Below are 25,366 nucleotides of genomic sequence, written 5' to 3' on the forward strand. Positions count from 1 at the left end.
TGGTTGATTTTTTTTTTAATTTGTCAGAATGTCTCGAAAAATTTCAGCTGCCTTTAGTTAGGTAAATTATAATAAAGAACCGTGGATGTTCCTAAATAATATTTAAAGGTTTAATATTCAAGGGTTGCATTTTCTTTCAAAATTTTGTTGAGAAAATATTTTTGTCACGGGAATTCCACTTGGTATTTTGTTACTTCTATTTAATTTTTTTAAATATTGAGAAGGTTTTCTTTCTTTTTTACTTTGTTCATCCCTAAATTAAAACTGGCAGCCACGGTTCTACGCCACCCCTGCCTTTACGTGTTCATTGTCCCCTACAGACTATTATTACATGCAGCTGTTAGGGCCTTAGAAGGTCCGGGACAGTTATGCAACAAAGTTATCTTATCGGCCGATCGATGAATTTACAGACACACAGTAAAGCATCTTATTGCTCACAGCAGAGCATTTTTTAAGGAATTTTTACTAGGCGACACAAGTTTATCATAAGAGTAAAAATTATTGAGAAGGTTACAGCCTTTTTCTCAACAAATGTATGCATAATCGTCGTCTCAAAGTGGTATTTCTCTAAGTACTGTTTGTTCTGTGGCAGCTGTATGGGATTTCAGATTTAAAAGGAAGCCGATATGAACAAACCTTAAGCATAGTATTAACTCCGCCCCGGAAATTTTTCGAAATTTTTAGTTTTGAAAACGCATTTTAGACGATCTTTGGTAATGTTAGGATTGAAGAGGTTCGGTGTCGCTCACCTGTCTATTTTTCGAACTTGTAGCTCTAATGCAGTTTTAGGCGATCTTTTTGATGATGTTAGAGTGAGAAGAGATTTGACGTTCCATATCCCAGGAAATTTTTCTTGATTTGTAATCTTAGAAATGCATTCTAACTGTCTTTCGTAATATTATGCGCTTGGGTGCGACTCCCTCCCCACGCCCGTTTTTCGAAATTGAAACGTTCAAAACGCAAACATTATGTCCAAAAATTTTCAGAGGAGGGTGGTTCGGGGGTTGTCCGGCGGATTTTTTTCTGCAATTGTAGTGCTAAAAACGGAGTTCAATGCGCTCTTTTTGTGATGTGACGTGGAGGAGTGATTCTAGGGCCCGCAACAAGAAATTTTTCTAATTTGCACTCTTAAAGATGCATTCTACTTGTCTTTTATAACGGTAGGGGAGAAGAGGTTTGGAGCACTCCCTCGGAAATTGTAGCTCTAAAAAATAAAAGATTAAAAAACTGAAACCCGACTACGGCAGAAAAAAAACCCTAAAAGATAAGAAACAAGGTAGGTGCTGTCTAATATCATCGTCCTATTGAGTAAAACCAGTAACTTGATAGGTTAGATATTCCTATTTATTTAGTTCTATTGAAATCCTCTGTCACTTTCACATTAATAACATTATAATTCAATTCAAATGCCGTTGTCGTGCGTTCTCAACTATAGTTCTACTATACCGCACGACTACGGACTACCGCACTACCGGATAACTTGGTTTTTTCATATTGGCACTAGTATATACAAATTTAAAAAAAAAAAAATCTTTGACCCCATTTTTTGTAAGCCAAGCCCGTTTTTTTCTACCTATTGACTGGACTAATCTTCAATTTCGAAGATATTTTTAAAAGAATCAGGACTGTAAGTTTCAAATGTAGCCCATTTTAGCCGGGTTACAATTAAAAAACAAAATAGGATGAATAGTTTTGACGCTGCGGTGAAACAACCGTAAATACAAACATACATAGACTGCTAAAATCATAACCCTTTCTTTTGACTTAGCCGTAGTCGGGTGAAAACGAATAATACAATAGCTTGAGCACTATATATCTGCAAGCAAGCATCTTAGTTTGAAACACATGAAAGATAAATTAAATTAGTGTTATTACCTTAAACTGGTAGACAACTTAGTTTACAAAAGATTGCTCTTACTTAATAAGAATATAATAATAATCAACACCTAAATTGTTCTTTACCTAATAATGTTTTTTCCGTAGAATGGTTACAGATTTTGTTATATTTATTTGAAACCCGTGCTAAAAAGAGAAAGGAATGAAATTGGTTAAAATTAGGATGTATAAGTTTAAATCAAATTTTCCTATTGCTGAAGTCTGCAAAAATATAGCCTATGTTACCCGGGTCTTAATTACGAAACGAATGACACCTTATTTATCAAAATCGGCCAATCTTGAACGATGCTGGCGAAAAGGAGAGGTGGGGGACCCTTCCCTGGAAACTTTTACAAGTTTTTTTTTAAACTCAGTTTGTAGACGATCTTTGGTAATATTAACAAGAGGAGTGGTTTGGAAGATCCCATATTAAAAAGAATAATTACATAGACTAGCATATAAAGCCAGTTTTGTTACTATTTCTAAAACATTTATGATCAGGGTCGGATTTAGACTTGACGGGGCCTTAAGTTATTTCAGGTATGGGGCCCTTTTTGTAATCCGGACCACTTTGTCGGTGGCGAAAAAGGAAATGCTAAAGTGTTTTTTTTTTTTTTTTTTAATGACTATTATTACTTTTTTTTGCTCTATATTTGTCTTTTCCCCTGAGACACATAAAGTTATGCATTATTTTCTTTCTTCCTTCCTTTCTTTTTTTTGTGTTTGTTTTTTTAATGTGTGTTTACCTGCCTTTTTGGATTTCCCTTAAGAAGGGGAATAGCATCGAGAGAATGATGCAGGGCTCCCAATTTAGGGGTTCCCCCAGAGGGAATTTTGAAAAAAAAAATATATAGTAAAATTCTGCAGTTTGAAGCCATAGAAAGGAAGATTGGAATCAAAAATATTCGGGGGAAAAGTAGGCAAACAAAACTTTTTTAAATTATGTACTCTTGCAAGTTGAGATAAAATACAGTAAAATTTTTTTAGGGGTCGACACATCGATGAGGCAGTCGACAGAGAAATAGAGCGAGGGAGGAGAAAGGATAATGCATTGTTACTTGCGCTCATGGACTTTCGATACAGCTAGTTTTTAATCATCTCTGCAACCTATCTACAAATTGCTTTAAAAGAAATAGGGTACAACACTTAGAGAATAGGTAGCAAGAGAGTAATATACTGCCTATTTGAACAATTCATAATTTATACTCTTAGTAAGAAATAAAATTGAAGCATACTTTGACGAACATACATTGAAGCACACACTGAATTTAACATATTTTGGCACTTCTCCCCCTTATCAACTCCAATTTGTTAGAAATTTTAAAATTCAAGGCTTGTAGCCACATTTTTGCAAAATTTCAAGCATTTGAAAATGAAATTGATTTTTTTCAAGTATATTTCCATTTTTTTTAGGAACGACAATACACAACTTTTCGTTATAAGCAATAGCTTTCAACTAAAATGTAAATCCGGCCCTGGAAATGATAGTATAAATAACAAAGTCTCCAAAACATTTTTACAAATTAAAAGCGGTGACGGATAACTAAAGTAAAAGTTTTAGAAATAAGTAAATTTTTTTACGAACCGAACTTGCTCTCAAAATCCTTTGTTTGAATCATCAAAATGAATTTCAATTTCATTATAACTTTAAAAGGATTTTTAATGACAGCTAAAACGTGTTGCAAATGACTCCATCATTTTTCAGTCCTGTTGCCTCGAAACTGGAGAAAAAATAAATAGATTGCCAGTGCCTACAAGTTACAACGCGCGAATCCCTTTTATTCACAAAGCCATAAAAAAGGAAGTGGTAGGTGTGGTATAATCCTCAGTTACCCTAAAGCAAAAATTACGGAAAAGAATTCCAGGAAACAATCCCGACCCTTCAGCCTTAGGCTTCACTCTCGGAAAAATACCTCTCTCTTTGCATCTTCGAATGAAAAACAGCTGTTTCCGTTCGGAAAACTCCTTTTGCCGTCCCGTCCGAAGTCAGGGTGTTGGAAAAGGAGGGTGGGACTATGTCTTTGATTTTCCAGTTTTGCCGCTTCGTGGCTAAAGGAGGGGGGGAAACAGCCGTCTCTGACGTCATCCTGGAAGCAGTGACTTGCGTATTTCCATAGCTCAATACTGGTTTGCATCTTCAATTTTAATTTTTCTGCTCGCACTGTTTATCGCACGGGCTCCCCTTGCCCGTGCCCTGGGCATGACATTTCCAAGAAACAGGAGAATTTTTCATACTTCATTTAAATTATTTTTCAAAAACTATCCTAATGCTTTGAAATAAATTCTTTAGTTCCTAGTATTCCTTCCTATATTGTTTTCCCTTTTTCGTTCGGTGAGGGGGGAGGGTGTAGTTTATAATGAATTTAAAACACAGAAGCAAAAACAAAATAACTAATGACGAAAATTAAGAGCAGCTGCAACATAGGTTTTGGTATAATTGGAAAAAAAAGGGGTCAGACAGTGATAGGGGCGGACGGGCCCGCCGGCCGATGCGCCCTCAGTGCACCTTCGTTATTATTATTTTCTTTTTTGCACCCTCAAATTTGTGTGACTTCGTTTTTTTTTCATTCATTCTTTCTTTTTCTTTTCGTTTTTTTTCTTTTTTTTTTGCACCCCTTCAATCCTGAGCCTCTTTTTTTTTCTTTTTTTTCTTGCTTCCTCAAACCTAAGCTCAGTTTTTCTTTCATCCCTCGAACCTGTGTACCTTCGGTTTATTTATTTTATTTTACTTAATTTTTTACGGACTAAAACCTGTGCGCTTTAGAGGTGTCCCCCCCCCCTTAAACTTGTGGGCTTTCGAGGGTTTTTTTTTTTTTTTGAAACCTTTGGGAGTCAAGGTTGGTTCTATCTTGGGGAACGCCCCTGAATAGTTATGGATTTCAGAGTGGTTTTTTTAAAAATTACCTATGAATTTGAAATGTTATGCACTTTTTTGTTATTTCATTATCAATGATGTTTATTGAATGAAATTATTTAAGAATGTAAATTAATTGGAGATTAATAAAAAAATATGCATATATTTGATGACTTGTGCATCTTTTCATTTCAATTCGAAATTTCTTCAATTGAGCATCAAGTCGAAAACATGAAAGGGTTGGCGGTGCATCTCTTTGATGTTCAGTTTCTTATAACGCATATTTTTCCATCTAGAGTTGCGCATATATTCTACAAATGCAATTATTTCAGTATATGTATTTATTATAGCTTATTTCATTTATTTGAATCATAAACATCAGTAATTACATAGTTGATCATACTTTGAATGTTCATCAGTGGTATCCATTTGAAAAGTCACAGCCAATAGTTCTTGGAAATATCAGTTTAAAGAAAAAGTTTGATCTTAAAAATATTTCATAGGATAATTTTTTGAGGGTTTATTAAAGAAACGTTATGTACCAACCAGCTTCTGACATTCTGTACTTATTCCTCTATAGTTATTTTAATATTCTGCAAAAATAATATTTTAATATATGTATTTATTGCAGTCATTTATGTACACAGCTATTTGCATTTTAAATCAACATAGTAGTTACAAAATCTTTCCATTATACATGAGTAACAGTACTTCAGAAATATCTGCTTGTAATAACAGTAATTGCTTTAAAAATGCTTCATGAGATATTTAATTACTTTCATAAAAGACGTATAAATGAAGTATTACCATGTGGTAATCAGTTTCTGAGTATTTGTATTTTCCCCTCTATGTTGTTGTATATATTTTATAAATGTAAATATATAACTATTTTGAACTAATATAGTTGCTATATATTATTAAATTCAATCATTATTCATTGAAAAATTCGTTTTTTACTTTTTAGAATTAATATTAATTTATTATATTATTAATATTAATAATGATTCTTTCTCTCTTCTACAATTTTTTGAAGATAAACTTTAAAATAAATGAATAACAGTACTTTCTCTTCCAAATCAGGAAAAGGTTTTTTGTAGCAGTTTACGAATTTAATGACTCAAATAGATTACCATTTTCTTCTAATATAATTATTTTAAGTTGTAGTCAAACTTGGTTTAGTTTCTTAATAATTATCGTTTGAAATCACTCATGATCAAGTTTTGTTCTTCCATTTTATTCGAATTCAAAATAGTTCTCGTAAAATATGGGTGAGACACTAGTGTCATAAAAGGTAAATTAAGACACGAAGACTTATTTTTTTTTTTTTTTCCAAATTATGCTTTTATGTCCAAAAATAGGAGCGAAGCAATGCCATTTCCTATTGAAATCGTCTTAAAGTGCTCCGCGAGTGCTTCCGGAGCTACGTCACCAATATCATTCCCCCACAACCAGTTTCGGGAGATGGTCCAACCCTAGTCTCCTCTTCTAAAGACCCTGGTCCCAAGTAGTGTTCCTGTACTGGTCCCTGTCCCGTACCCTGTACACAGATGGCCGTGAAATGGTTATCGGCTATCATCAATGAAAGGGCTAATGAGGTGGGGTGCTAATCGATTGCTTAGTCTGGCGCCGAGTGCGTGGTCGGCCGGTCCACAAGGGAAGAAAAAGAAGGCTTTCGTCATGTACCAGTGGACAGTTTTTTTTTTTTTTTTTAAAGAAGGCAAGGGTCTTCCTAAGATTTTTACGAAGATTTGAAATCCGTTTACAAAAATGAGTGAACCAATTTTAGATTTTCCAGTGTCGCAAAGTGGTTTGATTTCACATCTTCTAGGCGACAGATTTTTTTCACTAGTTTTTTTTTTTAAGGAAGGAAAAAAAAAAAAAAAATTTGTACTATTCAATTGAAAGATTTAATGCGGCCCAAACCGAGGCGGCCCACCGGGCATTTGCCCGGCTGCCCGCCGGCCCCATCCGCCACTGGTCACATTCTTCGATAAGTTTTATGATACATGGAAAGAAATCTTTAACTGGATTTTGATTCTTTTCCCGTGTCCACTTCGTGACCCACAGTTGATATTCAACTTGCAGCGATGATGTATTAACTGGCAGAAGTCCTTTTTAAAAATCCCCCACTTTGTGCAAAACTTCGTTATTAGTACCTGCTAGCAGAGTTTGCGGCAAAAATGCTTTAATATTGAAAACTAACCACATTTCGCCAAAATTGTCGAAGAGTGTCCGTTTTAATGAGAGTAAAAATCCTTTTTACAAGAAAAGTTGTATCCGTGACCGAGTTTGAGAGTCTCCACTTTAATAAAGGGAAATTTAATGTTTTAATCCTAGAAAATGGAGGAAATAAAAAAAAAAAAAATGTCCGAAATGAGGGGTGTACGTTAAGCGAGGTTTCACTGTTTTACGAACACTTAAAGAAATTTATCTTCCGCAAAACAACTCTTTTGCGAATATTAATTGTTTATGTGCAAATATAGATGTAACTGCAATAGAGGTTTAGCAATGATCTGTTCAAACACTATATTCCGCTTAAAAAAAAAAAAAAAAAAAAAAAAAAAAAACTAAAGAATTCCAGGTTTTTAAAGAAAAACCTATTTGCCAGAATTTGTTTACAAATATCCAACAAAAATTACTTTAACCCCTGCCCCACCCCCCTCTTTACTTTTTTTTTAAAGCAAAGCCTCTAAATTGTCTCGTTTCTTAGAGGTACCAGGTATTTTGTGTTGAGATATGCATTGCAGTCTATATATAACTGCAATATGCTGCTTCAAACTGCTTAAAGCCAGAGCTTTCAGCACGAAAATCTTTCTAATTTAAATACAAAAACGCTTCCCCCACCCCACTTGTTAAGGGGAGTAGGCTCATGATCTCCATGACCCCCCCCCCCCCCCTTGGATCCACACTTGCCCCTCCCCCCTTAATTTTGCACTTGGATATAGTTTCAATTTGTTCATAAAGTGGCTGATCCTCAGTTTCTCTTTCGAAAAAATCTGTAACTGGAAAATTATAGAGGCTTTGTTGGGTTATGTTTGGTCTAGCTGGGGGAAGGGGGGTCCTGACCCCATGACCTCCCCCTTGACCCACACTTGCCCCCCCCCCCCCATAATTTTGTGCTTGGATATAATTTAAATTTGTTCACAAACTGGGTGGTCCTCAATTTCTCCTTCGAAAAATTCAGTAACAGGAAGATTAAAAAAAAGGCCCTGTTGTGCAATGTTTGATCTGGCTAAAGGGGGGGGGCATGACCCCCATGACCCCCCCATTGGATCCGCGCTTGATATGTATTCAGTTATTAACTTGGTGTAAATATTGAGTTTGTTTATTGTACCTGCGTTTTAAGAACCTTGCTCTTTTCATGGCTATATTTTTTCAGCAAAATGTATGTCACTGTTATAGCTTTTATGAAAAATGCAAACTTTTCTATTCATAAATTTTAAATATGTATAAAAATATTACTATTTTGATTTAATATTGTAATTTATCTGTCACCTTTTTTGTTTAATTTGATGACTAAAAAATGTCTACGTGCAATCTTTCCACTTTAATTGCGTAATTTGTTGACGGTTTCATAGTTCTATTCTTAATTATTTTTTTTGAATGATTAAACAACGTAATTTAATTTTTTTAAACTATGTTTAGTGTACCTAAATCCATTCATTATTACAACATTACTGAAATCTTAGTTATATGCTCAATTAAAAAAAAAACAAATCAATTGGTTATTAAACAGTCCCTTTGTTTTTCTTCCTTCTTATTTGGCTATTGTTCTTTCTCTTTCATCATACAACAGTCAAAAAAGAAGAAGCATAACTTCATCCTATACAGATTGTACGTAGTACGATGCAAAAGTTCGGGGACAAGCTGTATAAAATCTTACCCAGAATAGTTCACATTACCGAAGCACATCCACCTTCAAAAGGTCGCCTTAAGGGACTATGTACTTCTGCCAGTGTTCATATAACTTTTGGAAACACTCCTGGAAGCCATTTTTCGCTACCTTCTATGATGCAGCTTCCTCTTCTCCTGACGGAAAAAGCGGCGTCTATGCGAATGTTTTATTGCTGGGAACAGGTAAAAGTCACACGGAGCTAAGTCCGACGAAACGTTATGTTATTTGTTTGTCATATCGGAGTATTGACCAATCGAACCGTGCATCCTCAACATGAAAGTCGCCTTCTTCCCCACGATGAAGTTAAAGCAGCAGCGCAAGAGGCCTTACAGGAATTTGCAAAAAATGTCTTCCAGGAGTGCTTCTAAAAGCTATACGAACGTTGGCAGAAGTGCATAATCGTTCAAGGTGACTATTTTGTAGATAGATATATGCTTCGGTAATGTGAATTATTCAGGATAAGGTTTTATACAACTTGACCTCGAACTTTTAGATCATACTACGTACGGATGAGTTTTCAATTTACTATTTCATAACGTTTTTGAGTGACGCAAGTTTACGCGCATGAAGACATAACAAGAGACTTTGCGATAATCAACTGAGGAGGCGTTCAAAATAGATATTTGGTTATCTATATGTTCTTAGGTACATATGTATGTACAGATGTGCCGAAAAAACTTGTGAAGTATAAATTTGGTGAAAGTAAAATAGAAATTTCGGTCGAAATCTGATTTTTTTTTTGTGATTACAATTCTTTATTCTTAGAAAGGAAGTAAAGTGAAATGAATCAATGATCCTTTAAATCCCTGACAATCTAATCAATTTATTTCTGTTTGATTTTTTTTTTGCCATCGGCCATCGGCAATCGGCCATTTGGAGGAAAACAATCGGCCATCGGCCATCTTTGAACAATCGGCCATCGGCCATCTTTGAACAATCGGCCATCGGCCATCTTTGAACAATCGGCCCACAATCGGCATCGGCCCATCGGCCAAAAAATGCCATCGGTCGAGCCCTATAAAATATTAGATATTGTTCAAGACGGATTTTACCATAACAAAAGGTTTGACCAAACAAAATTAGTGTAATTAAATTTCAGCTAGAATTTTGTTTTAAAAACTATTATATGGACATGGAGGTCTATACTACTATTCCAATAAGTTTAAAATTCATCACGTGTGTGTCTGTGGTTCTTCTAACATAACGTTTCTTAATTTATTTGATTAGTGGAATCCTTTTTAATGCTCACTTTTTTCGTGAAACCCCTGGTGTTTCAATAGTTTGCAGTGGCATAGCCAGTATTCTGTTTCGGAGAATGGCCAGGTTCTTAACTCAAAGAGAATATGATATTAACTATTTGTTATTAAATCGCTAATTAAATACACATAACTATAGATCACTTTAATTATTGATGATTGCTAATTATTTTTCTTATTGTAAAATACCTATGTGTGATTCTGAGAAATACTCAGAATTTTTAAAAGGGATAAATAGCCTCAGAATTTATGCATGACCTATATGATTAAAATATCTTCTTACTAAGGAGCAGAAATACTTATGTGCTTTACTTACAAAAGTGTTAATAATTCCCTTAAACTTACTTAGAAAAAGTTTTTTAACCTTAAAATTAAAATTTTTTAAACATCTCTTATTTTTTAACATTTTTTTTATTTATTTACAAATTAGAGTTTTTGATGTCACTGTGTGTTCCTTCAGACAGAACTAGAGTCGCTGTATATATCTAGGGGCCTTTGACAGAACTAAACCATTTAGACACTAGTGACCAGTACTTCTCCTTAAAATGGTAATCACTCCTTAAATGCTGAAATTGTCCTTTCAACTGCTGCCATAGATACTTTTCACTCCAAAGTACCCCATACCTGTCACTATTTGTGGCTTAACCAGTTGAATGGAACCCTAAAGACAACTCTGATTTTTTGAAATGAGACCAGTAACCGAGCGATCCCAGGTCCAGCACCCCCTGAGGTATCGTTTCACTTGGAGGACATTGACCATGAGCATATTTAACGTCCGCTAGTCACCATTAATGAAGAAGGTGGATATTCGACCAGCGAGGATCGAACCCGGGGCCCTCCGGTCACAAGTCCGATGCCTTACCGATCAGGCCACTACAGCCTTGCCATATATGCTGGGAGAGTGGCTAGTATCAAGGGCAAAATCTTTGAAATTGATGTCAAGAATCATAATTTATGGCAATATTTGGAAATGTTGTAGGAGATGGATTGGGGCGCTTTCCCGAAATTTGTTCAGCATTGAAGCCACATTTAAACTATTTTTGGCGAGATTAGGAAGTCAATAACTTCTTCTGAAACTTTTTCAAAATTGAAGATTTTAAAACCTAATTTTATGTGATCTTTGGAGACATTAGGTGAAAAATAGGCGCTTTGGGATTGATCTCGAAAAAATTTCAAAGTTAAAACCATAAAGGCAGCATTTCATGCTATTTTTGATAGTCAAAAATTTGCATTATTTTAGGCGAGAATGGGTAATAATGCTTAGATTAGATGCGAAAGTGAGAGTAAATGTATTTTTGGAAAGGCGTTATTTTTGTCGATTTTTTAGTGACAAATTTGAAAGGTGTGAAAAGAAAACGTACAAATCTCATGGAATCCCTGAGAGAGCTCCATGGAACCCTGGGGTTCCGCTGAACACAATTTAAGAAACGCTGTTCTAATATAACTGGAACTCGGTACTCTGCCGAGTAGTGAAAGGACGAGTACTTGGTACTCGGCCAAAGTGCTACTCGGTACGTCTCTAGTTCATTCATTTATTTTATTTTCCAATATAGGAACCAAAAGCAGAAATTATATAAAAAAGCGGAAATGTCAAAATTTTCAGATCATAATTAATTGTTTCACTTTGTACATCTGTTTACGAAAAATTATTTAGCACGAGCAATAACTTTTAGTTTATGTTTTTATTCTTTAGATATATTAGTAAATCAATTGTTTTACTTAAACAAGCAATACTTGCTCAATGAAATTATTACCAAATGTTTGTGACATCGCAAACGCAAAATACTTTGAGGCAAATAATGTAAGTCTAATTCATCTCTAAGAGTTACTTAGGGGTAAGTTATTGTGTACATAATTCATCAAAATCGTAAGAAAAACTTGAGTTGAGCTCTTAGATTTATACAAATTACCACTCATATGCTCTTAAAACCAGTCTTTGTACTCCCTCCTCCCTTTTTCTTTCTTTCTTTTTTTTTGCTGTCGCCAAAAATCCAATGGTTTTTAGTTACCGTTTTTTTTCGCCCTTCCCCCCCGCCTTTTGAGTCTCAATCGCCGCTTCTGGGATGCGCAAATGGTTTTGTAAAGATTGAACTCACCGCAAGTCAACATTATTAATAACTCATTGTTTGATTGCCCCTGAAAAACAAACAAAATACCCTCAAGTGGGGCGTGCTACAGGCCCGCGCTATGCCTGATCGGCGCCGTGGTACTAAAGTCGTTTAAGCGCCTTTACGCTGTGGCCTTTCGCGAAAAACAGTTAACTGCTGGAATTAGGTTTTGTAGACAAATATAACGTAGGAAAAAATACGTTCGGCATTTAATTTATTAAAGAAACGATGTGTAACTAAAATGTGCATGCATTTAATTTTGGCTCACAGTATACCTTTTACTTCATATCTCGAAGTTATTTCGAGTCCAGTTACTTCTCTGATATGCTTTCGTTTTGGAAAAAGAAAATATTTTGAATATTAAAGTTTTTACGCCGCTCTAAATATCTCTCTCATCTCTAACCGATGAATAATTAATCAAACTTTTATGCCTGTTACAATAACAGGGTGCTTATTATTTTTCCAAATTGAAGTGTATATAATATATCCACCTTTAAATCTGAAACTGAAATCATTTCCAGTAAAATTAATTCTAAATTACGGAATTGCTAAAAAAAAAAAAGCATTCAATATGGTATCTAAAACAAATATATTGTCTAAAGCTCTTTTTTTTTTAATACACAAATAGTTAAAGAAGAATGGGGGAGGGAGGGGGGAGTAATTAGGGTAAAGTCGTTACTTTGTGGAACTAAAAAGTTAACCAAAATTGTTGTCTAAACAAGTATTATATAAAAGTTAAATAATGCAAATGGGTTTTATTTTTTTATGTATGACAACATATGAAAAATTCGAATTTCCTCGAATAATAATTACAAATCATAAAAAGACTTATTGCACAAATTGCAATACATACAAATATATTCACCTCCATAGCTGGAAAAATGCTAATGTATGCATTAATTAGCACGATGTATTTTCAGTGTAAAAGATTGCACTTTTGGATAGCATGTTTAGAAACAACTAGTTAATAATTTTTCCTTTTAGATAGCAGCGAGAGTATTACTTGTTTCCAGAGGCGGCGATTGGGACTGAAAAGTGGGGGGGGGGGGTCAAAAAAAAAAAAAAACAATAGCTGAAAGCTATAGAACTTTTAGTGTCAGAAAAAAGGGGGGGGGGGAAACGATGGAGAAACAAGTACAAAATTTTGCTAGGGCTGAGTTTGAGAGCAGATGAGTGGTTATTGATATAAATCTAGCTACTTAACTCACGTACGTTTTTGTTAAAATTTTGATGAATTTTGTACACATTAACTTCTTTCAAAGAAACACTTAGACATGAATTAAACTTACATGATTTACCCCAAAGTATTTTGAGAAGTCACAAACACTTTGTAATAATTTCATTAAGCAAGTATCGCTTGTTTTAGTTAAACAATTGATTTACTAACATCTAAACAATGAATACATTAACTAAAAGTTACTGCTTGTGCTAAATAATGTATCGTAAACAAATATACGAAGTAAAACTAATAATTATGATCTGAAAATTTTGACATTTCTGCTTTTTTTAATAATTTTCTAGATGAAATAAATGAACCGTAAAAAGTGAGGGAGATGCAGTTTCCCCCTCTCCCCCCCCCCAGAATCGCCGCCACTGCTTGTTTAAATGTGCAGTGTAATTTCACTGCCACCATTAGATGTAATCAGGGTCTGATGAACATGCGGTCCGGCAGGTCCATGGGCCTGCCGCACCATAATTTTAGGTACGTCAAAAGAGGGTAAATTTCTTTATTTCTTCCTTTTTTGGAAACTTTCAAATGAAAAATGTGCAAATTTTCTCATACGAGGCATCCAAATTTAGCCAGGGCGTAGGCATCACTTTGGCTCTATCCGGTCCTGGATACAATGAAAAGTTCAATTTTATTTTTCTAGTTGCAGATGTTCCCGTAATTTGGAGCATTTTTGATTGGCAAAGCTCGGCGCCTTTTTGACTCTGGCGCCGTCGTGCGCTCACGACCTCGCACATAGAGACGGCGCGGCCATGAGCGTGCATTGCTTTGTGTGAAATTTTGGTTTAGGGAGAAAAGAGCCTTTTATTTAGAAAAACTTTTCTGAAACGCGTCGTGAGATAACAGATGTTTGAAGTATTTTTCATTTTTATTTCAATGAAAAAATTACCGAGGCCCCTTCTCGAAGAAGAATAAAAAAAAAAAGAAGTTTTATATTCCATAGAGATTTTTGAAAGATTTTTTTTCTCCTTTTAATTATTCGGATCGATCAAGGAATATGCAGAAAAATACTCATGTTCAGTAAAATCTTGCAGGTGAGACGTGCGGGCAATCTACGCAGAAAAGTGCCATTTCTTGTCCCAGGTTAGTAGCAACATGTGAGAAGCGTTTTCCATTTCTTTCTTTCTCTTTCTTTTTTTTTTTTTTTTTTTGTTTTTGTTTTTTTTTCTTTGTCACCCTCTAAAAAACAAAACAGCAGGCACTTTCAAGTGTTAATACATAAGTATTACTTAACTCAAATAATACTTGTGTATTTATGTGGAGGCTCAATACAGGGGTAAAAGTTGTCCTATGTTATGTGTCCTATATATTCAGAAGCGGACTGGCAAACCGGTCCATCGGCCCGCGGGCCGATGCGCCCTCCGATATTTTCTGTTCATCCCAAGATTTTTTTCCTAGGAACAATAGGGGATGGGGGAGGGGGGGCGACTGTGAATCTTGGCCTTTAAAATCAAAACCATGCTTTTGATTTTTTTCTCTAACTATTTTTGATTAAACTGTGCATATTGTGCTTAAAAACTTTTAAGCTCTGTAATTTTGTCTGTTATTTGTACATATTATATTAAAATATTCGACGGTTTTTAATATTAAAATGTCGAAAACCGAAACTTTCGATAAGTCTTAAGTTTTTTGTCGGTCTTCTTAGATTCGAGTTATCGCGAATTGACTGTATATATACACACACACACACACATATATAAATATATATATATATATATATATATATATATATATATACAGTAAAACCTCGTTAAGTCGTCCCTGACCACTTATGCGGAGTGACTACTTATGTGGAGTGGGAAATAAAGGAAGAAAAAAAGCCTTACAAATATTTATGAATAGCAGTAGAATTCTGTGTAAAAAACAATAGCTCATGTAACCAATGTCTATAAATTAGTGGAAATATTAAAAATGGGGGAAAATACTAATAATAGCTACTTTGTTTTATTTTCTCTTACTTATACATTACTAAAGAACAACTTATTTTAATGTAGTACGGTACATTAATACAATCCTTCAATGTTGACTCATGAAGTTGTTGCTTACGGAAAAGAACTCTTCTAACATACATCAAGCTTTAAATTCTGTTTGTAGTTCCTTGAACAGATGTTAAATACTGACTCTCCAGGTATTAGACTTTGTATGTCTTGCTGGAAGGAGTTAGATTCATATTCTCGGCACTCGGCAGAGTCACAGCAAGAAGTATGCTTTGAACGACCAGAACGGAGGATCGAGATTTCAAGGAAAAATGACTATCAAACAGCCTTTCAACAAAGTCCGACACTATTTTCTAAGATCCAATAAAGAAAGGGAATTTTAAAAAACAATTTTTGAGTGACTAGTTAAGCGGGTAAAATTAAATTTGGTGACCAGTAAAGGAGGATCATTTTACATTACTGTGAATGAGACCTTGTCGGGACCAAAGAAAAACGACCACTTAAACGGAGTGACCATTTAACCGGTCAACTATTTATTGAGGTTTCACTGAGGTTATATATATATATATATATATATATATATATATATATATATATATATATATATATATATATATATATATATATATATATATATATATATATATATATATATATATATATATACAGTGAAACCTCCCTTAATGGACACCTCTAATTAACGGACATTTTTGAAAGTCCCAGTCCCTCAATATAGGCCATCCCATGTAATTCACTCTGAATAACGGACACTCCGAATAACGGACAGTTATTAACACAGGACAGGGATACAAAAAAAAGCTTAGCCCCTTTCTGATTTATTAGAGAATTTCTATAAGCAGTAATGCAAACATAGACAAAGCTTAGCCAGAACTGCAAGCAAGTATCGAAAATTCTTACTCAGTAACGTTTCGGATTTCTTTTTTTTTTTTTACAGTGCAGGCTGAAGAAAGTACTTATGGAATTCAGTAAGTACTAACTAAATTTTCTATGGAAAAAGCACTATACTTACGCTTAGTAAATTTTGTAAGTATGATTTCCGCAAAAAAATAATAATAATATCTTGAAAGTGATAGTAAAAATCGAAACTGATTGTAAAATAACCGAATGTAGAAACTAAGCGTAAACCACCATACACTTTTAGATTCTACACTACATTTTATTCACCTCAGCTTTCTCTATAGTTTGTAATCAATAACTTCTTTACAAAATACACTAAATAAATTAAAAGCATATAAAAATTAATTTTTTTCAATGAAGTAGATAACATTGACTTCGAACTATTGTTTCTATTATTTGAAAACTGAAAACTCTCTAAGCACTAAGTTGTGCACAATGTTCTTGCTTAAGCAGTCTTTTGCTAATACGAAAAGTATGATAACTTTCCACGTGTGAGTAGGCGATATATGGTTGTCCATAAGAGAAATATTTATGACTCAAGTCCAAACCGAAAGAAGACATTGTTTGTTCTTTAAATCTATTTATGGTCTTTGCAAAAGTTAAACGAATCAAAAATTGAAGCTCTTCAAATGTGTTTGAAAATTATGACGCTATTAATGGATTACGTGGCAACACAAACATTTCTTCTTTAAACTTTCCCGACAAAATTGCTGACTTTTGATGTAGAAACGTGTACCGTTGCGTAATTTAGGTGGGTTTAAATCGCGAAAAAGAATAAATTGTTGAGCCAATTTTCAACCGGAAATCGTGTAGTCGCATTCCTGGTGTATCCAGGGAATTTAAAAATTCATTTGGAATGTTTACTGCTTTGTTTTCATCGACAACTGTATAGGCTTGTTCAGCATCAATGAGAAGCTTTTTTTTAAAGCCGTCAGTAATGGCTCATTATTCGCAATAATTTTAGCTAAGACAGCGTCATTGCTCTGTTGTTATACGTTGCAAATCAGTGTTAACTAAGTCGGTGCCCCAACTATCAAGTGACGGCATATCATAATAACTAAGTGGCAAGTTTGAAATTGAAACGCAAAAACCTTCAGTTAAAACTAAAGCTTCATATTCATCTCTGGTGTAAAATCTGGATTTGGACATTTGTGTACTTGTTAAACTTTATGAAATACGTCTTCAAACGTGAAAGTTATATAGTTTCTCCTTAAAAAATAATGATTGTGTTGGATAGTATGCTGTCAAAATTGTTTTAAACAGTTGACGAATACTGTTTCTCCTTGTGTCAAACCTGCATTAGAAAGTGTCAACTCCCAATGACTTTGTGCGATCAATAAATACAATTTGTGACATGCATCAGGATATGTATTTGACAGTCGACAATTGACGATCCACAAATATTCCTGTCTGTTCGGGAATGTTTACCGAAAACAAAACTGCTACAAAACCAGCGCGATTACAGAGGCAATTATGATTTTAAAAAAATTAAATTTATATGGGAATAGACTCTCAATTAGTTCACTTTTCGTCTCAACGGCAGTGTAGAAATTGTCTGGCTATTTGTTGTACTGTATATTTTGATACAGTTCAATTTCACCGTTTCCAATACTCAGCAATTGCTTAGAAAATACTTCTGCGATTAGATTATTTTGCGTTTATACTCGCATGTTCATGGCCAATCGCATTATCTCGACATTACGCTATAAAAACGATTGTTTTAAACAGTGTTTTTCAACCTTTTTCATGACACGACCCCCCTAGTATCAAAAAATATTTCGCGACCCCCCCCCCCCCCCCCCGACCTTTTTTATTTTATGTATGTTAAAAATATTTAATCCATACAAAAGTTTTAGGCGTTTGCGTTATTAGGATTCGAATATAAATATATAATTAAGTACGTAAAACAGTACAGGTTCCGAGTGCTACCGACAGATGGCACTGGTAGTCCCCCGCGCGAAAGGTCCACAGGTTTCGAGACGTTTCGTTACGCTTCGAGATGATTCTCGCTAGAATGCGCAGGCCTATAAAAGGGGCGGTCGGCTACGGCAGTTGCAGTTGAGTGCATGAGCGCAAAGCAAGTGAAATCGGAAGCAAGACCGCGATACGTGAAAACGATTCGGAAGTGAAACTACGGTGTTATACGGACTGTGTGTAAGATATCAAACACTTGTTTTACGTATTTATTTGTGTTGTTTGTTTTCATTGAAAATGGATAAATTTCTGAAAAGATCATCAGAACTATCAACGTCTAGCGGGAGTAGTGGAATAAAGAAAAAACGTCTTTATGACGAGAATTATTTGAAATTTGGGTTTACTGTGATTGACAATAAACCGCAGTGCGTAATTTGCTTTGAAATTTTGTCAAGAGAAAGCACGAAGCCATCGAAGTTGGTACGCCACCTAAACACAAAACATCCTAATGAAAAAAATAAACCCGTGGAATTTTTTGAGCGAAAATTAAAAGCTCTTGAACATCAAAAAACTGCTATAGGACAAATGTCCAACCTAAATGAGAAAGCGTTGCTTGCTAGTTATCGAGTAGCTTTTCGTGTGGCTAAAGCAGGAAAACCTCACACTATCGCCGAAAATTTGATTTTACCAGCGGCTTTAGATATAGCAGAGATTATGTTTGGCAAGCAAGAGATCGAAAAGCTCAAAAGTATACCTCTCTCTGACAATACTATTCAACGCCGGATAAGCAATATGGCGACTGATGTTCGTGATCAAGTCATAGAAAAAATAAAGAAAAGTTCTTTTGTGTCCTTGCAATTTGATGAATCAACGGATATTGCGGGTTGTGCGCAGTTTGTAGCTTTTGTGCGTTTTGAATCCAATGAAAAATTAATTGAAGAAATACTATTTTGCAAGACACTTCCCACAAATACTACAGGTCAATGCTTGCATGACATATTCATTGAAGCTACGCAAGATATGAATATCGATTGGGCACAAAAATGCATTGCTATTTGTAGTGACGGAGCAAAAGCCATGACTGGTGCGAAGAGTGGATTTATTGCTAGACTGAAAGAACAGATCTCCATCGCCAAGCTCTTGCAGCCAAAACCTTGCCACAAGAATACAGTCAAGTTCTACATATTATTATTAGTATTGTAAATTCTATTAAAGGAAAAGCGTTGCAGACTCGATTGTTTCGACTCATTTGTGATGATATGGGGGCTCTCCACCGAAATTTGCTTTACCATACAGAGGTTAGGTGGTTATCGAAAGGCAAAGTACTGACCAGAGTTATGGAACTTCGCGCTGAACTATTAGTATATTTACAGCAAGCCAAGTCACATTACTCTGAATTCATTTCTGACCCGGAATTCCTTTTGAAACTGGCTTTTCTTTCGGACTTATTTGAGCATTTAAATAACTTGAATAAAAGTCTTCAAGGGCGGAGGGAAAATGTCATTACAGCAAAAGACAAACTCCATGCCTTTATCAAAAAAATTGAATTCTGGTCATCATCTATAAATCAAAACAACTTTGATTCATTTTCGTCGACACAGTCTTTCATTGAAGAAGTCGGAAGCGAGATAAACATCAATTCATATATATCTGGTATGAAAATGGTGTTAGATAATTTGAAGAAAGAATTATGTCATTACTTCTCAGTGCAAGAGATATCGGATAGCACTGGGCAAAGATGGATCTTAAATCCGTTTTTAAATGCAGCTATAAATGAGGCGAATTTAGCAACTAAGCTCAAAGAGAATCTGCTAGAATTATCTGCCGATGGGATGTTACAATTGGAATTCAAGTCTGAAAATTTGGATACCTTTTGGTTAAAAAGAAAAACAGAATACCCAGAATTAACAAACGAGGCTTTGAAGTGTTTGATTCCATTTGCTACCTCGTACTTGTGCGAGTTGACATTTTCATCAATGGCCCAAATAAAAAGTAAACTAAGGAATCGCTTAAATTTGGAAAACGATTTAATACTTAATGTTGCAAAAACGGATCCACGATGGGAGAAATTGATTGAACAAAATCAAGCGCAACCTTCACATTAAAATGAACGAGTACTCGAAGATTTTATTTTTTGGTAATGTGTGATATGTGTAGTATGTTAATGTGTAATGTGTATAAATAACATAACGAGTATCATTTTGTAAACTTTTTTCTTAATATATCTACCTTTTTAAAATTTATTGATTTTTTACTGAGTTCTCGCGACTTTTTTCTTAATATATCTACCTTTTTAAAATTTATTGATTTTTTACTGAGTTCTCGCGACCCCCCCTACAAAGGCTTCGCGACCCCCTGGGGGGTCGCGACCCACAGGTTGAAAAACACTGGTTTTAAACATGCGTTGATTTCATCGGAATAACTGGTAATGTCTGCCGGAAGTCCCCAGACAGTATTCAGATGATTTCGCCTAAAACTTTATCGTTGCCGTTCAAATCTTGCACAATCCTAGGATGTGCTTCGAATGAATGCTTTTACTCATGAGCCATAGTACACTTATCCCAAATTATAATTTCACTCCTTTGCAACACTACAGCCATTCCACGATTTTTTTTTTTTTTTTTTTTAATTTTATTTAACGTTAGACATTGCGTTTTGTTTGTTATGAATATCTAATAGGCAACTTTAAAGCTGAATGTGCTGTTCGTCTCCCATCTAAAAAAAAGAAGCAGCAATGCCTGACGATGCAATTGTCACTGCAATTTTCTGTTGCGAACGTATCTTTGCAAGAATTAATGATATTAAAAATCTTTTGGGGAACAAAGGAAAGAAAATAATTGTTTTCCGCTTAAATTCATTAACCTTCCTGAAATTAACCTGGAATATTTTTGAAGAACTCAGTAGTCTTCTTGGTTTACGGCCGTTATGATTCTGGCACCCTCAGAGAAGCCTAACGCAGATTTAATATAATAGCCCGGAACCTTCCTGCTTTTCTAAGTAAGCTCTCAGAGCATTAATTCACGCATTGCCAACGCGAAGACAGACTCTCAAGTAAGTAGCTCGAATGTAGTTCCTCTGCAACTCTTGCAAAGCTTCGTGATTCCAGATATCTTTTCACACTCATTGAGTGCTGAGTCAATCTGGATGAACCGCAATCGCTCCGAAACCGATACACCTATTAAATACGTTTAGTTAATCTTGATACTGGTGGAGAAAAATATTTTTCACAACGGTGTGAAATCTGCAATTTGTAGCAATTCAAGGAAACGTTTTGAAAAATATAGTTGATTTTTTCAAGAAGTGAATAATAACCTGTAATATCCCGAAACGTTATACGGAAATTCTAAGCAACATTTCTGAGTTTTTTTATCATGGTGTTTTTAGTAGTAAGTCATACGATGTTAGAGTACGACTTACACTGACATCTATGAAGAATTTTTAGAACTAAACAATTAATTCACACTATTAGTGTACAATTGATATGAAATTTGCAATAAAAAATTATAAAAACTATCCTATCTTTTAAGTTGGACCAAATGATACATAGATATGAAATTTGAGAAAAATCGGTTGAGTAGTTTCGGAGTTTACCCCGAACAAACATCGTGACACGAGATTTTTATATATATAGATATATATGTGTGTGTGTGTGTGTGTGTGTTGTTTCGAAATTTTCAATTTTTCCTGAAGGGAACTAAACGCTTTCGGGAAAAAAAAACTGTCCGAAAACGCCCGTTTTTTTCCCCTCAAACGTTTCCATCTCCACCTCCGACGCAAATAGGAAGGAGGTTATAAGTTTGATGTGTCTCCTGTCTGTGGCACCGTAGCGTCTAAGCGGAGGAGCCGATTTTAAGAATTCTTTTTAGTTTAAAAAAAGGCGACGTGATGAGTGTTCTTAGCTAGATGTCATCTTTGTAGAAGATATTAATAAAAGATCGAATTTTCTTTCTTCCCCAATTTTGGTTGTGAAAATTCACTCGCACGTGAAAAATATTGATATCAATCGAAAGAACCATTTTTTTCTGCGTCAGATGGAACTTGTTCCGAATTTACGTGTCATGTAGAACTTTAATTATAGCTTTTTTGAAAAAAATTCAAAATTAATGGGGTTGTCTCCTTCAGTCAAAAGTAATAAGTCACTGAAATTGATAGAATAAGCAAAAAACATGGGAAAAAAAGACTGATTTTCCCAACGCTAATTTTTTTTAATTAATTTTTTTAAATACCCACTTTTGAAAATAAGGCTTGGTTTTTTATTACGTCACAAATGATGTACTTTGGCGCATCTCTACTACCGCGTTTCCACGTTATAATAATCAAGAAGCGAATTAAATATTGCGCTCTACGCTTGCCAGGGTTCAAAAATATCGGAATTTACCCGATATTTTGATATGTATCGGATATTTTGACATATGTCCGATATTTTCAATCAGCACAAACTCAAGGCTTCAAAATAGTAAATGCATCCTCAAATCACTCTTTATTTTCTTATCTTATTACTAGCGGCCGGTCCCGACCTTATTCGGGGGTGAAAAAAAATCTATTTATCTTAAAGGAATATTATGCAGGTAATTTTTAGTTTAAAATTTAATAATAAGCAATATCTTTTATTTCATTTTTATGAGATTTAAAACAAATTCATTTACCTCATTTCCTGATCAAGAGAGACCAATGTATAATCCCCAATGAACAATGCAATCTCTCCGTATGTAACGTTGTGCTACATATCTTACAGTTGTACGTTTGAACTTCAGATTTGATGATGGTGACGGCATAAGGAATTTTCATTGGAAATTGTGATCACTTAAATTGGAAAATTATTTATGCAGGGACCATGGGGATGCAAAGAAAGTGAGCCAACTGATATGCTGTTGGTGATGTAAGAACAATAATCTCAATCATATTATTCCGTAGTGATTTTAATTGCGGTCCAATTCCATTGCATATATTATGCAAATTAAAGTTGCGCAATAAAATTTATTTGGCTATCGCCTTTAATTTTAACAGTATGAAGAGATGTTTTGAGAAGTTACGGGAGTTAAGGAATTCATGTGCATGATCCAAAGCGTTGTTTGCAAAAACTAATGTCCTCTCGCATATACACGTGCAATTTTTTTTAACACAGAGTCTTGGTTTCAGGATACAGAATCAGGATCAAATCATTTGGAGAAAATTTCCCAACTCATCTATTTTGAAAAGATATCCTGTACCATGTGTTTTCCGGTTACTTTCTTGCAGTAAAAGACTCTAGTAATGCTTACAACCATCCCTTAAACGGACTCTTATAGTTTTTCTTAAGATACAGAAATTTCTGAATAATTCCGTAGTCTTCCCGGTTTAAGGGCCCGTGTACACTCGACGACTGGTCAGAATTCAGTGGTGTTCCAATAGCGGATACTCCATATACGCCGTATACTCTCTAACTCTTTTCAAAGACATAGCCTTTACCCTCAAGCTCCAAAGATTTTCATATTATGACATTTTATGTATATGATCGCATACACATATTGCGCGTAATGGATTACTGGGAGTATAGGGGAAATCGGTGATAGTTGGCGAACTTTTTAAATTTTATTTTTTAAAGGTTTTAAATAATGTAGAAAATTTTTCTTATATTGCTAGGATAATCTGTATGGTATCAGCAATAAAGTCGTATTTTTGTTTTTGCAGTACTATGCTTTGTCTAATTTTTAAATAATTTTTTGTGAACCTTCGCAGAGTTCGCACACTTGCGCCGTCACGGGGTAAGTTGGCAAGCCGTATGGGGTAAGTTATGAGTTATTGAGAAAAACTCATCATAGAAAATTTCATATAAAGCCTCAATGATGCTTTAAATAAGCAAGTAAAACTTACCAATGAATGAAAAAAAGCGAAATTAGTATTGTAATTGCTTTAAAATTAGGTATGTTACTACAAGTAAGAGGTTTAACTGAATTTAGCAGTAAATGCTGAAAAATGCAAATATTATTTGAAAATTGAAATGGACTATTTTATTTGCCTACGTTCTTTTTTATGTTTCATTTGGGTTTACATTCCTTTTTTCTTGGATTCAGAGATTTCTTGTATGTTTTGGGGACTTTTTGTGATGATTTGCGTTTTTCTGATACGATTTTTTTCTTCCTGAAGAGCCTTTTTGACAGGAGTATTAAAGAGTATTGTTGTAGACCTGTTTCATTTCCATTCTTTTTGAGCTGACCCTCTCCAGCTTTAGGATAAGGTCGTATATGATCTGAAGTACCGCTCAGAGGCGATGTGAGTATAGCTGATGTATAGCGCTATCTTCAGTAAGAAACTCTAAATCTGAATTTTGTAATAAAGTAGCAATTGAATCTGCTCTAGGACAGGTATATCCAGTTTTATTACTTTCTTCCAACATTGGTGCTTCTGGGACAAACAGATTCACTCATAGATCCAAGAGATTGGGAATCTGGCCGATCATGAAGTCACAGTTCTGAAAAATGTTTGTATTGCAGAGAAACATATCAGTTCTTTTGAAATCATTCATAATATTTATGGGGAAATTACATGGCTTCTTGTGGAAAAGCAACTCTTACCAAAGTTAATACGTCGTAAATCGTCATTGGCTTTCCTGGATTATTCATCATTCAAGAATCACAAGCGGAATTACTATAATTTTTCAATGGGCCATGTAGACTCTTATCAAGAGACAGCAATTTATTGCTATAATGTGGTAAGAAAGCGAGTTCTGTTATTATTATTTTTAGTAGTGAAGTAGTTTCCTTAGAGTAATATAATGTTACAAATTCTGTAAATAGTAATTATTGTAGGAACGTAACCTGTAAATAGTTTCCCGTAATGAATATACAACCCCTTTTTCATATGGCTAAAGTATACGACCCCTCTATTTCCTTTTTGTTCGATAACGGTCTACGCATTTCGCGAAGAGGTAAGAATGTTGTGGAAAATTCTTTTCGGTGTATAAAAGCCGTTAGCGATGGATAAACAGTTAGTTTCGATTCAGATTTCGAACTGAGTGTGTGTATTAGCTCTGTTTCTAGCGAGGCATTTCGCTGTGTTGTTTTCGTATTTGGAAGTAAATACGTGTGTAAACGTTGAGTTTACGGTGTTGCGTGATAATTGCTTAATTGCTGATGAATAATTTTGCAGTTGTTGACGATCTTTCCTGTACATAGTGTAAATAAATTTCCTGTGCTTTTATCAAGAACTGTGTCTTCATTTCAAGAAAGTGGAAGTCGCACCGAATCCGTTACAATTGGCGCCCAACGTGGGGCCACTTCAGGACTTTCTTGCAGTAAGTGTGACTTTGGACTTTTTTTTCATAAAGACTTTTTAAATTTGGACTTTATTTTTATGGTGATTACTCGCGCAATGGATGACCAATTAAAACAACTTCTGGAAG

The 25,366-nt window shown here is 34.7% G+C and overlaps 1 protein-coding gene across 2 annotated transcripts in view; it reads left to right on the top strand.

Annotated features, from left to right (window-relative positions):
• The window catches only part of LOC129232618 (uncharacterized), a 58,542-nt gene that overhangs the window by 18,959 nt on the left and 14,217 nt on the right, over window positions 1-25,366 (top strand). Inside the window, exon 2 of one of the 2 annotated variants that reach the window (XM_054866760.1) lies at window positions 14,251-14,299. The exons of the other annotated variant lie outside the window; for it this stretch is intronic. The gene's annotated coding sequence lies outside the window, so the exon portion shown is untranslated. The remainder of the gene's footprint in view (window positions 1-14,250; window positions 14,300-25,366) is intronic. 2 annotated transcript variants of the gene reach the window in all.

Source organism: Uloborus diversus, chromosome 1 (genome assembly GCF_026930045.1).
Source record: "Uloborus diversus isolate 005 chromosome 1, Udiv.v.3.1, whole genome shotgun sequence".
Lineage (NCBI taxonomy): Eukaryota > Metazoa > Arthropoda > Arachnida > Araneae > Uloboridae > Uloborus > Uloborus diversus.